The 5175-nt window shown below is 36.3% G+C and overlaps 1 pseudogene; it reads right to left on the bottom strand.

Annotated features, from left to right (window-relative positions):
• Positions 1-239: 239 nt before the first annotated feature.
• Positions 240-859, bottom strand: LOC149236717 (uncharacterized; annotated as a pseudogene).
• Between the last annotated feature and the right edge of the window lie 4316 nt (positions 860-5175).

The raw sequence follows: 5175 nt of genomic DNA on the forward strand, positions 1-5175 counted from the left end.
CAAAAATTCATCAAAAAAATCCATTAGGCAAAGGAAGGAAACAAAATTGACTTCCACATACCATCATCTATATCTGCAATAGTTTTTTTTTGAGAGTGGTCCACAACCACATTAACAGAAAGCCGAAAAATAATTCAACACTATGATCATAGTGTGCAAAATCAAAATCAGAAACGTTGATGGACAGACCAGTGGTTTCTCTAATACAATTCAACACACCATCCAAGCTATACCATTTTTTAATGTGCTGACGTTAGTGTTGATGAGAGAAACTTCATGCTAGGAGAACCTACAGGGAAGTATGAGGTATTATAAGGCCAACATCTAAACACAGGAGGAAATAACTAATAGTATATAGATATGAAGTGTCATTGATATATAAATGGTAGCTGACATGCTCCCAATAAATCCCACAATGGTTGGAATTCTTTCTTTTGAACCCATGTGGGCCAACTGATTTCTTATAAGATGCTATAATAAATATTCAACCAGGATAAAGCATATTGCAAACTTCTGAGGCATCACCACCATGACTGGGAGAAACATGGTGAAAGAAATAAAAATAAAGAAGATGCTTGTGGCCAAAATAATAACCAAAATACATGATGGACTTTCCTGAAGCCACGGTGGTTGCAACTGACTGAAAATTTCCTGACAAACCCTGAGCTCCTTCTGAGACAATGTTGAAGGTGCTTATAACTGTATTATTTTCAATTATGATTAAAGGGGCAAAGGATTCAGAAACTGCAGATTCGATATATGCATCTTCCTTCTTGGAGGCAACAGAGGCATTCCAATCTGCGAACAGAGAAGGTGATTTTTACTGGTTGGCGCTACTAGGTCCTCCCATAACCCACATTTTTTTTAACAATTTCAGAGTGGTCATATTAGATGGTATTAACACACAATTTTTGCACATAAAGTTTGGGGTGATAGTCAATACAACACCATCGTAGTGGGATGTGGTATATATAGACTCAGTGGAACCTTTGTTCATTAGAAACGTAGCGTCATGGCATTTAGCATATTTCAGTGATAGAACTGAATTACAATGGCATTCCAAACATGGTATGGCATGATGTAATATGCAGTGTGAGATACATATGTTCCATACGAACTATCCCCAAAAATCTTAACACAAAATCATTGCAATTGGATTGTGGATGACGGTCCGCAAGCTGCAAGACGACGTTGCCATCAAAAGATTTGAGTGGAGTATGAGTGCCACATCAACAATAATCCCATTAAATATGCGGCTGATTGCTAGAATCACTCGCAGAAAATGTTACGCTGGAAATATGTGCATAAAATGTGGGGAAAATCCCAAACCACCAATGTTGTTGGCCATTGACAACGTAACCATTTCCTCATGGAATGTTGATATTCCATGTGCCTATCTACGTTCCATATCACAACGCTTCTTTGGATAACACATGCGATGACAAACCACCACTTTGGGATGATTAATTCTCATACTTATCTCCTCGACCAAAAGGGAATTTATTTTTACCAATCCTGAAAATCACGTTAACGTTTTCAAATGCCAATAATATTTTCTTATCTTCCACAAAATGAGAAACATTTTTATCTAAATAATCTCCTTTGCCCATCATACATGTCCTTGTTCAGTGGACGCATCCCTGTGCTTCTGAAAAATATATGATATTTGGAATCGTAGTCCCTAGTCTTTATGGTGCATCAAGGTCAGAGAGAATGCAAGAGATAACAAAAGCATCATTGTTGGATCCATCATTCCTCCCATGGAAGGCCCACCACCTGAATGACCTATTCTTCCACGCAGACCACCATTGTCATCACTAGGATGAAATGTTGTTGGTCTGCCTTGCTCCCTTAATATAAAATTGTGAATTCAGGTGGAGCAGGCACAAAAAGGCCCAACTCCTAGGAAATGCATCAAAATAGCTGGTATATCTAAACCAAAAGGAGGCATTCCACACATTCCTAGTCTAGAAAAGTGACTCCCAAAGTAAATACAATATCCCAAATACTCAACAAATGACAGGTAATTAGGTAGCCTATTTTTCTTTTGAGCTTCATGTATAATCAACAAAAGTGTTGTTATTCCTAGGAATCCATGTTAGGTAATGGATGTGTTGACAACAGCTCATCTGCAAACTAAATATTTGGTTGAACAGCAATAAGAACTCCATCTTCAATATAAACATCTTCCAATTATTTACGGTCATATTCGTTGCCAATCATGTATCCACCGAGACCTGGCGGGCCAAACTCTTTCGTCGTGTGCCTTATCCTACTGAAATGGGGTTTGCTATGTCAATCAACTCGCCATTCTATTGGCACCTCCACTATTTAATGTGTTCTCTTGTTTCATCATGGGAGGAAAACCCTAGCATATACCATATATGTGGATCTCGTTTGTAAAACTAGCACTCCAACTGGTTATCGTTACATTTGTTGTAATGTTATCTCGCAATAACCACCATCGGTTATTGTGAAACCATGCAACATTTGGAGCTAATAACATGGAATATTGTCACCGTTGTTAAACATGGGGCCTCATGGCATGACCGTTGTGGAATAGTTATCCATCGCTACCATTGTTTCTCCATCACCATTTGCACTTAAATTGCGCTGGTACATATATCACTAGTACGTGATATGTGTTGGTCATTGATGAACATGAAATCGATGCCATGTTAACTATTAGCATAAGATAAGGGGTTCCTATCGTACATCAGAACATCCTGAATCGAAGATAAGGGATCACGTTGATTCGAACAGAAGAATCTTGTCACGTATCACCGTTAGCATTAGAAAAACTCTTTGCTTTGACAAGGCTCGCTACTACACATTCTTGGGATAAAAAGCTGCAAAATCTAACCCATTTGAGAAAATAAACTTCAAAAAAAGCATCACCCGCAGCTGCACCTTCTACATACCCATAATAATCGGTATTTCCAATGAAGTTTCCAAACAGAGCTAAACTTGGCTTAACGATGAGAAGAATGCCTCCCTACAAAGATCAAACAAATTTAGGCATCCTTCTAGGATCAAAATCAAAGGTCTTCAAGAAATGTTGAGAAGCGATTGAACGTTACTGCCACAAAAGTAAAGAAGACACAACAGCCATAAATACAGTCAACAGACCCTCATTCTTTTTCAAAAGTTACCTCAACACCAACGCATGAGAGATGCACAATACAATGGAACTTTTTGGTGGACATAGACATTATTCTTATTCAACTTTTTGCATATCAAAACTTAAATATCAATTTTCAATAGCGTGGTCGTTTTGAAATATGCACCCCCCTTTTTAAAACCAAAAGATTTCATCTATTTATAAATTCCAACCATTTCTTATCAATCCAGTTAAGAGGATTATTTTTAACTTGATTTCATCATTCTCAGTTTCTTGATGAATTTGTTCAGGAATACTAATCAAATTTCCCACTTTTGCAGCCTCCTTTGGCATGTATTTTTGTACGCACTTCTTGTTGGGCATATGGTGAAACTTAGAATGAATCTTCCAACATCTATCGACCAAATGATCACTTCAATGATAATGTGTGCAAAAATTCTGCTTTTATGGTTTCCTCTCACCATTGTCTTTCTCACGATATGGAGGTTGATCCTTTTGTCATTTTTCCTTCATGAATTCTTGTACATTGTTGTTCTCTTCCAAAATTTGGGAAATTTATGATTGGTCAGCCCACAAAATGAACACACTATTTTATGCCAAAAACCAATATTTTTACTGCCATGTTTCTTGTAATCGAAAGAAACTTTAGTGTAGTCAGGGCTATACCTTTGATGTTTTCCTTTGTTGCAAATTTGATGAGGTAAACATCATGATATTGAAATTCCCTTCAGAGCATCACTTGCTTCAATGGTCTTGAAAGACTCCCCAACCTATTCTTTACCGTATCCTATATCGGCATATCGAGGTTGGTCTTCAATCTTAATGGGTTCTATTATGCTTTGGCCATGGATTCCCAAACCTTTCCTTCATAACCCATCTTCAATAACAATTTCGATCCAATTCCTCGAGTTTGCTTCTCGAAGGAACTGAAATCATCATCTTCTTGTGAGGAAACTGAATGTGAACAAGTGTTTCTTACCTTAATTAACTTATCATTCTGACACTTTGCAAAGTTCTTTTTTGCATATTGTAATTACAACTCCATTTCTTTGAGTCTATTTTGTAGCTCTTGCTTTTCTTCTCCCAATATCTTCATCTGCTTTTGCAACTCATTGCTTTCTTTGTCCTCATTATAAAACTCCTATACCATTTTCTTCATGGTTAGGAATTCTTGAAAAACCTTGGAGACTTGATATAGATTTTCCAATAGAGGATCATAAAAAGACACATTATTTGAAATTGACATTTTGAAACTTAAGAAATTACCTTCTCAACCATTTTCCTTCTCCTTTCTTGAATTAAACCTAACAAATGTACCCACTATGCCAAACAATCAACCGCTCTGATACCAAATGATTTGAAAAACTTGAGAGCATAAAACTTGCAACAAAGTCTTTTTACTTGACTGTAAGGGCTTGTGATATTAAGTTACCAAAATTGTCACATAAGCATGTAAATTAACACATAATAATGTAACTCAAATTGGACAATAATGATTTAACTAAACCATGAACAAAGAAAAACATGAAGCATCAAGACAAAGATGATAACAGAGTTCACCCCCTCTACTGGGCTATATCTCTAGATTTGCCTCTGATGGTTGAATCACATTATTGTCTTTATTTAAAGAGGAATGTGTACAATGATTTATTAAAAATGGATAGAAACTTGAGCTTTCAACTTTTGATACCAAAGAGTCTTCAGGGCTTGTACATTATAAACAATTGTTCAATACCTTAGAAATGCTTCTCCCTTGAGCTCTCAAATATCTCCAAACAAAACTCTCTCAAACAAGATCTCCCTTTTTTCCAAAGAGAACATAGGAAGAATTTATAACTTTTTGAGATCCACAAACAAAGGAGAGGATATCTCCTTAGATCCACGTATTAAGGAACTCATCCACTTTTTTAAGGGAAACAATCCCATGAAAATATAAACTTCCAACTTGAGATTAGGAAATTGTTTGTGAGGTGCATTATCACACTTAATCAATTTTTTTTTACAAATTAAAGGAAAAAGACATGAGAAAATTTAGACCCATAAAGAATTATTCA

Source organism: Pinus tabuliformis, chromosome 8, assembly GCF_031772625.1.
Source record: "Pinus tabuliformis cultivar Carrire ecotype Pingquan chromosome 8, CPIR1, whole genome shotgun sequence".
NCBI classification, from domain to species: domain Eukaryota; kingdom Viridiplantae; phylum Streptophyta; class Pinopsida; order Pinales; family Pinaceae; genus Pinus; species Pinus tabuliformis.